This window comes from Pogona vitticeps, chromosome 1, assembly GCF_051106095.1.
Source record: "Pogona vitticeps strain Pit_001003342236 chromosome 1, PviZW2.1, whole genome shotgun sequence".
Lineage (NCBI taxonomy): Eukaryota > Metazoa > Chordata > Lepidosauria > Squamata > Agamidae > Pogona > Pogona vitticeps.
This window is the reverse complement of record NC_135783.1, coordinates 33,767,228-33,778,218: the sequence shown is the minus strand read 5'-3', so window position 1 is coordinate 33,778,218 and position 10,991 is coordinate 33,767,228. Positions and strand designations below refer to the sequence as shown.

At 43.5% G+C, this 10,991-nt stretch overlaps 1 long non-coding RNA gene across 1 annotated transcript in view; it reads right to left on the bottom strand.

Annotated features, from left to right (window-relative positions):
• Window positions 1-700: 700 nt before the first annotated feature.
• LOC144585789 (uncharacterized) overlaps window positions 701-10,991 on the bottom strand; it is a 45,496-nt gene continuing 35,205 nt past the window's right edge. The window contains exons 2-3 of the long non-coding RNA XR_013540344.1: window positions 3,902-3,993; window positions 701-864 (exon numbers count right to left, since the gene is read on the bottom strand). This is a non-coding gene — a long non-coding RNA (uncharacterized LOC144585789). The remainder of the gene's footprint in view (window positions 865-3,901; window positions 3,994-10,991) is intronic.

Below are 10,991 nucleotides of genomic sequence, written 5' to 3'. Positions count from 1 at the left end.
ACATGTGTGAGACATCTCAATCTTGCCTCTGCTAATTGGACAACATCAGCACCACAGCTCCCTTTTGCCAACGTTCTACTGGAGAGACCTTAGTAATGGGCATCCCTCACCTGTCATGGACCTTCCACTCCTGCAGTGGAGATCATATTGCTCCCAGTGGACAAAATTGCACCTGGATGACATTAATCTGAAGAGAATTTATTAGTAGAGAAACAGTCCTGTGCCCCTTTCTCCTGTGCCGTTCCCCAAAGACAACAACAGAGGCTGGCCCATTAAGTCAAATGGGACACTGAGCATGCCGAGGATTTCCCCCCCCCCCAGCCTGATAAGTATGGAATATTCTTGATTTGAAGTCAAGGTTCCTAAATTGAATTTCGTAGTAAATGATGTAAAGTAGCAGTGAGGCTTTGTCTGAATGACTACCTGCCTGCCTCTGCATGTGTTAATGAGCACGAATGAGTACTCATTAGTTTCCCTATGTGCATCTCTCTCTCTGTGTGCACGAATCCATTTTTGCTGTTGTCACCCAAGCGCCACCTACCACTGGTTGCTGTGCCTTGCCACCCAACAACCACAGTGGGCACCAGCCTCCACTGGCAAACACAGAGAGCACAATTCATTATTGGATGGAGTGATTTTTTTTTTTTGAGAAATCGCAACAAAATGAGGTGACAAAATTTGACCTAGATGGATACACAAGGGATAGGCTCATTAGAGACTTTCGGTTAATTAAGGGTGTTTTTATTTCAAACCCCAGGATTAATTAATCTGGTGTGATCTCTATTAGAACTTCTTAGCAAGCAAAGCAGATCTTTCCAGCATGCCAAGAGAGAGAAGCTTTTCAGCCTGTTCGCACTGGGGACACTGAAAGAGACCAAAGGAATTATTATACAGCTGCACTCAAAACAGAAAGCTACAGTCAGATCTTACCCCTAACATCTTGCTCCTCACATCCATCATCATCCCCAGCTTGTCATACATTGTGAGTACTGTAGCAACATTCCTACTATGACAGAAAGATCCCCCTGCCTGAGATGCACATGGGGGGTGTATTTATGCGCCTAAAGATGTCTGATTGCCACAGCTGGAGCTTTTTGCACCTCCTGTAGTTTGCAAATAATTATTTATTTATTTAAAATATTTTTACCCTGCCGTTTTCCTTGAAAAAGGGGACAGATTTCCCCAAGGCAGCTTACAACACTGAAAGGCAATATTTAAAGCTAAGAACAATGAGTACAAAAAGGCATCTTACATCATTGAAAGGTAATATTAAATCTAAGAACCATAAGTACACAAATGTTTTTTTTAAAAAACACAAATGTCACTCTGAGAAAAAGAAACCCCCAAAGTGGAAAACTAGAAGTAGAACTAAAAATCCAGTCAAAGCAGTATCCATCTAAAAATCACACACAGGTAGCTTGTCTGAAGAAAAAGGTCTTTGTCTGCTTGTGGATGGACAGCAAAGATGGGGCTAGTTGGGCCTGTTGTGGGACAGGGTTTTAAAGTCTGGGAACCCTTGTCCCCATCAAACACACCTATGAAGGTGGCGGGACCAAGAGAAAGGTCTCCCCGGTGATCTTGACATCCGAGCAGGCTCATAAAGGGAGACACAGTCCTTGATATAGCTCAAAGTCAAGCTGTTTAGAGCTTTATAGGTTAGACCCAGCACTTTGAAATGTGTCTCCAAACGGAGTGGCAGTCACTGGAGTTGCTGTAACAAGGGGGTTCTGTGATCCCTTTGGTTAACAATCTGGCTGCCCCATTTTGGACCCACTGAGGTTTCCTGACACTTTTTATTGGTAGCCCTACCAGGTAATCCAGCTAGGAAGTAACTAGGACATGTATCACAGTGCCCACGCAGATCAGATCTCTCAAGGAACAGACCTATCAGGCACACTAGTTCTATTTTGTAATTGGTCAGTCAGAAGTAAACACAGGCTTCATCTGCAGGTAGTTTATTCAGACATGAAAGTCTGCTAAAATAACATATTTGAAACGGTGGTGTGATTTTAGCTTCTAATAAGGTCCTGTCCTTGGTTAACAGGCTGCAGTCTGCAGTTTAAGTCTGGCTGAATGGACAGCCCATCCCTTCTCTTATATAATTTACACACACACAAACACACATGTATGCCTGCACAGACGTACACACAGTATGTAAACCATTTACTAATGGAGAAAGAGTAACTTACCATATGTGTGGCTTAAAATGTTGCCTATTATTTACATTTTTTCATTTCAACCTTACTGAAAACTACAATTAGGGTTCTCTCTCCCTTGCAACAAGATCAGTTTGACACTGCAAATGGTTAAATCATCCCTGGCAATAGGCTGAGCTTGGCAGTCATTCTTTAATGAGAAATCCATATTACAGTACTTGTATCATTTGTAACATGAGTGTCCTGTGTTTAAGCTAGTATCATTTGAATGTTGCTACTTCCTCCCCCCCCCCCCCCAGATTTTCAGCACTCTCTCTCTGTCTCTCTGCTAAACAGCAAAGAATAATTTTTAACAGCTTTGATAGTAGATATTTTATTTTTCCATATAAAGTACCCTTTGTAATAGAGAGATATGCAGTGTGTGATTAAGAACCAAAGACTGGTTTAGGAGTAACAAAGAAAGGAGGCCCCATTATAAGAAAGAACTCCATCTAAGCCAGGCCAGTTACTTAGGCTATGCTATACTTGCTACATTAAGCTGGGAGAGAACTGAAAATGGAAGAAATGAAGTCATCCATGAGATGATGAGTCTACATCAAACAGAGGGACAGAACAGATAGACAAGAGGGAAATGAGCCAGGTGGCCCTAACCAACTTTTTCTCCCCCCAATACCCCTTGTATGCTTCCTTGATGCAAAACATTGTTGAAGTTTCCCATATCTCCAATAATCCATGTGGTTTAGTTTAATAAATACAGGATTGTGGGGTCTTCCCACTTCCCACAGTTCACTGGATTGCAGTAGGAGGACATGTTTTGTTGGTGATCAAGGTTCATAATCCATCCCATTTCAGAATGTTTTGGTCCAGAGAAGTACAAAAGCAAGATGTGAGCTTATTTCTTCTTCCTTTTATAGTGGTGCCTTGCTAGACAGTTACCCTGCATGACAGTTTTTTCGCTAGACATTGACTTTTTGTGATCACTATAGCGATTCACGAAACAGTGATTCCTATGGGGGAATTTTGCTGGACAATGTTTGGTCCCTGCTTCGCAAACCGATTTTCGCTAGACAATGATTTTGACAGCTTCCTCCAGGCTCGCAAAACAGGTGTTTTCGGGATCTAAGCTTCGCAAGACAGCGATATAAACAGCTGATTGGTGGTTCGCAAAGCGGCTTTCCTATGGCCGATCTTTGCTAGACAACGACAATTCTTTCCCATTGGAACGCATTAAACAGGTTTCAATGCATTCCAATGGGGAAATGCTTTTCGCTAGACAATGATTTTGCTAAACAGCGATTTCAGTGGAATGGATTATCATCGTCTAGTGAGGCACCACTGTATCTTCACACCTAGAGAGCCACTTTTTCCCTGGCTACCACAAGTGGTGCAGGGGTGGTGGTGGGGGATCAATTCTATTGTGGAAGCTTCCTTGCCCTTGGCTTGGTACGGGTTGGTCCCAAGTGAATTTGAATATTTTCAATAATGGTCTGTGGATATTGGAAAACAATGCATTTTACTAGATTCCAAATTTCAATCAGGTCCTGTTTTTTCATAGCTTAAAGATATCAGGTACTTGAAACTTGTTGATTGTGGATTCTGGGAGTTGTATTCCAAAACAATCTTTCAAAACTCTGAAAAAGCTAGGCAAGGCTTTGCCATGGATTCTGCTATGAGCATGCTCAGCAACACCCACAGGTGTGAGCAGGTCTGGCCCTCCTATTTGTATCAGAAAGCAAGAAGCCTACCTGGACACTAGATAGCTGGACAGCTATGTAATCTTTAAACTTGAGATCTATGGTGGGTTGAATTCTCCATGCTGCCTCATGCCAGGGAATGTCTGGAGAATGGAAGAGTAGACAGTGAGGAGATCTGACAGTAGTGTGGAAAAAAGTTCACTACAAATAAGATGTGAGGTTGGAAATTGACTACATTTTCTTCATTGTGGACTTGTGAACTAGGATGTGTATCTGAAATGGAAGACATTCACGGCACAAATGTTCCTCTCCATTTCAAGTTTCATTATTACCGCTGGGGATAATGTAGATGCTGGAAGTGACAGTAATGCTAGGAAAAGTTGAAGAGGAAAAGAGGAAGGTCAAATTTGAGATGGATTGATTCCATAAAGAAAACTTTTCTAATACCCAGTCTTGAGTTTGCAAGAAGCTATTGGTGAAGCTATCTTGAATCTTCCAAGCCTAGAAATGACTCAGAACCACCATCATGCTGGCTTTATGCTGGCAAAAATAACAGGATGAGGTCAGGACCTCCTTAGGTTGGAGGAGGTCTAGATCTGGCAAACCCAGTTCCTCCCCTATCTTGCCTTGGTTTTGACCCCCTTTTTTGGCTCTTTCTCCAGTGGAAAAGTTGTGCTGCTGGATTGCTCTGTTGGCAGGCCTCTGGGATCAGCTGGCAGAACAGGGTTCTGCCAGCAGAAAAACATTTTGTTGGAATCAGATAATCCCAGCCCGCTACAGCTGTCACATCTTTGAATCTGGATTGCACTGTAAATTAGCACTGAAAAGAGCCCTTCCCAGCAACACATCCTGTTCCAGTTCATATATGGGGAAAGAACAATTCCACATTAGAGGAAATTCTCTCCTGAGATCAGTTTTTCATTTTAATGATTGGCCTCATTTTTTGTTCACTTTATTTTGCTTTCTTTATCCGAATTTGCAGGAAGCTCTAGAAATGGCAGCTACAGTTTTAGAAGACATGAGGTAGTGGGTTAAATTCACACCAATGTTACAATTATCTCACTGAGGGAGGTGGTAAAAAAGTGCTGGGAACCTGCATAAGATTCCAACATTTGTTCAGTGTATTCTGTGCACACCTTTGGTGAGGAGCCAGCACTAGTGATTTATTGACCCCTATTTGGTAGCTCAAAAGGTAATGACACTACAAAAGGAGATGTTCTCTGCATGTAGGTCTCCATAAAGAATACAGTAACTGAATGGGAAGACTAAGAACATCTGAATGTTCTGTATCTCTGATGCTTGGCTCATTTTGTCAGCTCTGACTAGGAGATGCATCCCAGAGATGTTGGGTCTTTGGGTCCGAGCCCCAAGTCTGAGTCTGAGTCTTTGTTACCAAGTCCCAAGTCCGAGTCTTTGTTACCAAGTCCCAAGTTCCAAACTCCAAGCCTGAGTCCCTATTAAAAATAACCTTTTTTCTTCCAGAAAAAAGGAAGCAAATGGGTGGATTCTGAGTTGCGAGTTGAAATCCAAATCGTTGAAGAAGAAAGTGGAGTCTGAGTCACCCATCTGTCTTAAGTCTGACTTGACAAGTCCTGTGAATTGATTCCCTATCCCTGCTGCTTTCCTAGCCTTTTGAAAAGATTCTTTCCTACCCCTACCTGCAGTTCCCTGATATTCTCTGGTGGTCTCTCATCCAGGAATCCACTAGGTTAAACCTTGTTTAATTTCAAAGTTAGACATGTCTAGGGTGATTTTCTTTTTCAGCTTCGACTTATGATGGTAGTTACTAGGGATGCAAATGTCTTTGCTAAATTTAAAACCCAGCAACATTTTCCCAGGAGTCACCATATGATGAGGATTGGGCTACCTGATTTTAGCACCACCCTAGCTATGGTTACAAGGATATCTGCAAGCAGAATCTAAAGGCCTTAGGAATGGACCTCAACAGATGGGAAACCATGACATCTGAGCATTCAGCCTGGAGGCAGGCGGTGCAGCATGGCCTCTCCCAATTTGAAGAGACACTTGTTCAGCAGGCCGAGGCAAAGAGGCAGTCCCGAAACCAGTAACATCAGGGAGCTGGAGAGGGGACAGATTGTATTTGTCTTCAGTGTGGAAGGGATTGTCACTCTCAAATTGGCCTTCTCAGACACACTAGATGCTGTTCCAAGACCTTTTTTCAGAGCACATTAACAGAGTCTCTTGAGACTGAAGGATGCCTACATACTAGGTATTGTTTCTAAAAAAGATTTTTTTAAAACAACCGTGGCTACTGGATATTTAAACTTTGACACGCAAGTGTATTACCATGCTTGGAGGCAGGTTTTCTTAACAGCCCTTGAAGCTGAACATGAAGGTTTCTTTGAACAAATTAAGTAGACAGAATATTTCAAAATTCAGCTCTTTATAAGCATTCCTCTTCACATTTGTCTGCCCTTGCACTTTGCAAATTTATTTTCCCGTTTTATAAAATGTGGGAGAGTGGAAAGAATGTGGCTCCCTCTTCCAGCGTGAAAATATTACGTTTGGGTGGACATCCAAGACCTGCTTCTGAATCCATGCACTTTGTACGCTGTCTAACAGGAATCATATCTTCATATATTACGGCAAATGACTCCTGACAGTGTTGATCCACCTTTCCGCTTATTCATGAATAGGACATTCCTGGTCTCTAAAAATATACCACCTACTAAAACTGTGACTTTTCAAGCTCCTTTTAAATGCATTTTGGCAGAGGAAAAAGGAAGAAAAGAGCCAGAATCCTGCAGGTCGTTAGGAGTGTAAGTTCAGGAATGCCAGTTATAAAACTTGCTCAGCATCTTCCTTGATGCATTAAATATTTTTATTTTTATTTTTCTGTTTTATGCGAAAGCCCTTGATTCTAATTCACAGCATGGTATGATTCCCCCTCCTTTCAGTTTGCACTTTAGCAGGCCCTCCTCTGCAAATGCCAGACCATTTTTAATAGAGCCACATAAAGTTTAAAAGGGTGTTTTGTGATCCAGCAGGCCAAGAGGGGGTGGAAGACGGTGTACTGGGATCACTGAAGAGGGAAACAGGGAGGAAACAGCCAGATGTACACATGTTCCTCCTTCACCTGGATCGGAGCCATGGTATGCAGCTATATGACAAGACACACTCAAGAGCTGGAAGGGAGAACAGGTCTTCGGACAGCCCTTTTCCCTTTTTCCACCCACGGTCAGATTTTTTTAATGTCAAGATTAGGTTGCCAGGTCAGCAGCTTCCCATTCCCTGGAACTGAAACAGGGATGGGTACATGTGTATCAATAGAAAAAGTGTGTGTGTGTGTGTGTGTGTGTGTGTGTGTGTGTGTGTGTGTGTGTGTGTGTGTGTGTGTGTGTGTGTGTGTGTGTGTGTGTGTGTGTGTGTGTGTGTGTGTGTGTGTGTGTGAGAGAGAGAGAGAGAGAGAGAGAGAGAGAGAGAGAGAGAGAGATTTCCTGCATGACCTCCAAAGCAAATATTATGTGTACAACATATATATGAACACTTTTCCCTTCCTGTACTGCATCAGGAATCAGTGTGGAGTTGAGAGGGGTGCAGAAGGATGGGAACCCAGCCATCAAGGGCCTTACAATACAGAAAAATCAGAATTCTTCCTCCTCCTCCCACACCATTTTCAACTGAGACTTGTCTCCCCACTTGAAAAACCAAAGAGGCAGAGCAGTTCCCTGATATCCCAGGCAATGCCTTGAGATCTGTGGCATCATGAGTAAAAACTCTGACTGAGAAGAGCCATAGGCCCAGTCCTGGAAGTTCAGGACATGTAGATGCTACTGAGAGATATGGGACAACACTGATGGAGAGGAGCTTCTCCTCGATCACCATCCAAACACATCCCAACACACACACAACCCAGAGATTGGTGCAATTTGAGGGGAGGGGTAAGGTTTCTGATCATCGGTTGGAGTGTTTGTTGGGTTTTGCAGACATTTGTATGCAATATTGAAGTCTGTCATGGTGGCGGAGCAGTAATTAGTGATTCCTGAGGCAAGCAGCACTGTCTCTCATCACTCTACTCTGAGGCATGGGTGTAAGTTGTCCCATGAAAAAAGAGGAGGACAGTGTGGTGTCCCCTTAAAAAAGAAAGAGAGAGAGAGTTTGCACCCCTTTTAAAAGGAAAGAAAGCAGAGTAGATGTCATTTATTTCCTTAACACTCACCAGCACATTGCAGTCTAGATTTATTTATTTAAAATATATTTATCCTGCTTTTGTCCTTAAAAAGAACCCAAGGCAGCTCACATAATCAAAAGATAGTATATAATAGAGATGGGCACGAACCTCTGGTTCAGTGGTTTGGCACGGTTTGTTTCGCAGTTCAGCGCCCCGCCCCCTCCAGTCAAAGGCAGCACTCGGGGGTAGTGGGATGGGGCAGTGCCACCAAGTGGATGCCCACTGGAAGCAGCACATCAGCTTTTCAGCTGGGAAACGAACTGTGCCAGTGGTTTGTGCCCATCTCTAATATTAAAAGCTAACAAGAGTGAGTATACAAATACAAAAAGGAACAAACTAATAACATACTAGAAAACATAAGCAACACCAAAACACATTCAAATCAGTAAGATACAATAATCCATTTTAAACTCCACTCAGATAGTCCACTCAGGGAAAACTTGCCTGAAGAGAAAGGTCTTTGCCTACTTACAGAAGAGATGAGGATGGCCTAGCCTCCTGTGACAGGGAGTTCCAAAGTCTAGGAGCAGCAACAGAAAAGGCCCTCTCCCACATACTCACCAAGCACACCTCATAAAGGGAGGTGCAGTCCTTGAGATAGCTTGGGCCCAAACTGTTTAGGGTCTTACAGGTTAGAACCAATACTTTGACTTCAGCCAGGAAATGGATCAACAGCCAGTGAAGCTGCTGCAACAGGGGTCTATGTCAGTGGTCCCCAACCTTTTTCCAACCGTGAATCGGGGGTGTGGCACACTCGCACAGGGGCATGTCGTGCTCAGGCATGTCACACTTGCACACATGCCTGCATGGTGTGTGTTGCATTTGCAGGCGGCATGTTGCACTCGTGGAGGGGGCATTATGCATGCACACGGGGGCATGTCGCACTTGCAGGGGATGTGTCATGCTTGCAGGGGTGTGTGTTATGCTTGTGGGGGGGTGTGGCGCTTGCATGCACGTGATCAGTATGTTCACAAGCTGAGTGTGCTTGTGCGCATGCACAGGGTGCACTCATGAGGGAAGTGCATGCGCGGGGCGGAGATCTTTGACCATGGCCTGGTCCTGCCCAGGCCGCGGACTGCTGTCAGGTTGCAGAGCAGGGGTTAGAGACTCCTGGTCTATGTGATAGCTGTGGCCAGCCCCAGAGTTCAGGGTCCTTTAAATGTTGGTGCCCCCCATCAAAGTCCCAGTTGCCTTTTCCTAGTTACAGCCTAGCATTGTGGTGATCAAATGAGTGTTTTCATCATTCCTGGGCATACAGCTCCTTTTCAACATTCCCTGACCCCATGATAAACCTTTTCTTAGTTTGTGCCACATCCACTTGTAGGTACAGTAGAAGAAATAAAATGTGAAATTGTTCCATTTTTTTAAAAAAGGCTGTGTCCAACCACCAACCTCCACTCCAAAAAAATCAGAAGAAAAAAAATCAGTCAGACAGCAGAATGGTACCCAAAGGGAAAATAGTAGAAGCCCCTTTCCCTGACTCACTCTAAAGCAGGCTGGACAAAATATGTGCAGATAATCCTTCTCTGGCAAAGCACAGTCCTAAATTGGCGGAGAGGTAGAAAAGATGACCTCATAGGTCTTTTCCATGTCTGATTTCTAAGATCCAGTCAAAGTATGTTACTATGTGTCATGTATCAGGGCATGGCCAGGCCATAAACCTCCAAGTTCCACTTAAGAGTGGGAATCCTGAAGTATCAGTTTCACCAAGAGAGATTAATATTTCAGGAGACATGAGGAGGTGGAGGTTGAAGTGAACTAATAAGATTCCTTTGCTTGCTTGCTCTCCTTTTTTCCCCTATAAAGACTTATAATGCAGACAGATGAAAATCTTAACAATTTCAATGCTAGTCATTGAACTGAGATTTTAAAGGTGAAATTAGGGCTGCTATCTTTTCTTCCTATGACTCACCCTTCTCTTTTCCATTGCTTTGCATCTGCTTATTTTCTGGAAACAAAAAAAAAACAAAACAAAAAAAGCATCCTTTATTCTGCTCAGTTACATCTGGTGTCAGTATCCCATGGTTCCTTCCTGCTCTCTTGTCCTGGCATGGACGTTCCCCTGGGCTCTCAAAGGCTATTCCAGCCATGATAGCCCAAGTTCTGGCAGATTCTGAGTAGCTAGTAAGTTCTGGAGCAGAACCGCAGTGGCAGACGGCATGCCTAGCCGAACACAGAGGTGACCTGCATCAGTGGAGGAACCACAGGCATCAATGGCAGCCAAACACTAGCTGTGCAACTGCCTCTCACCCTTGCTGGCAGAACAAGCAGCATGACCCTGCTGATGTTTGGTTGGGACATCAAAGCCAGCGTTTAATGCCCTTGGCCATTGTTTTCCTTCTGGAAAAGTTGCCTTAGTTGAATGTTGGAAGCATTACATTGCAGACATTCAGTTTCGACTTGGATGATCAATTTGAGAAGGTAGGGCTGACAAGTTATTGCTGCACAATATGGTAGTGAACATGCCAAGGAGCTCTAGTTGTGTGAGTGGGTTCTCTCCTGTGGGGCTCTGTTTTTATCTCACATCCAGTTTAACATCTCAATAGAAAGAGCATTACGCTGGAAGGTTTTCTACTTCCCTGTGCAGAAAAACGGGCAAGAAATGGGGAAAAACAGGGTCCTAGGAAATACCACTGGTACAAGGGGAAGACCTTTCAGGAAGCCATGGCATGACAAGACTTAGATAATCAATAAGAATGAGATTTTTTTTTTTTAGTTCCTGTCACATCCTCATTTTGGACTACTCCTCTCTTCAGACCTGCTCATTCTCAGTGCTGACTGGAACTGATAAAAAGGTATATTCCAAAATAAAATGTGCCCCAAGTTTTAAAATAATAGCTTTGGGCCATCAAGTCAATTCCAGCTTACAGTGATTCCAAGGTATACTATTCAGAATTTGTTTATCGTTACCTTCTTCTGTGGGCTCTTCTGCCCATGACTATACAGGCT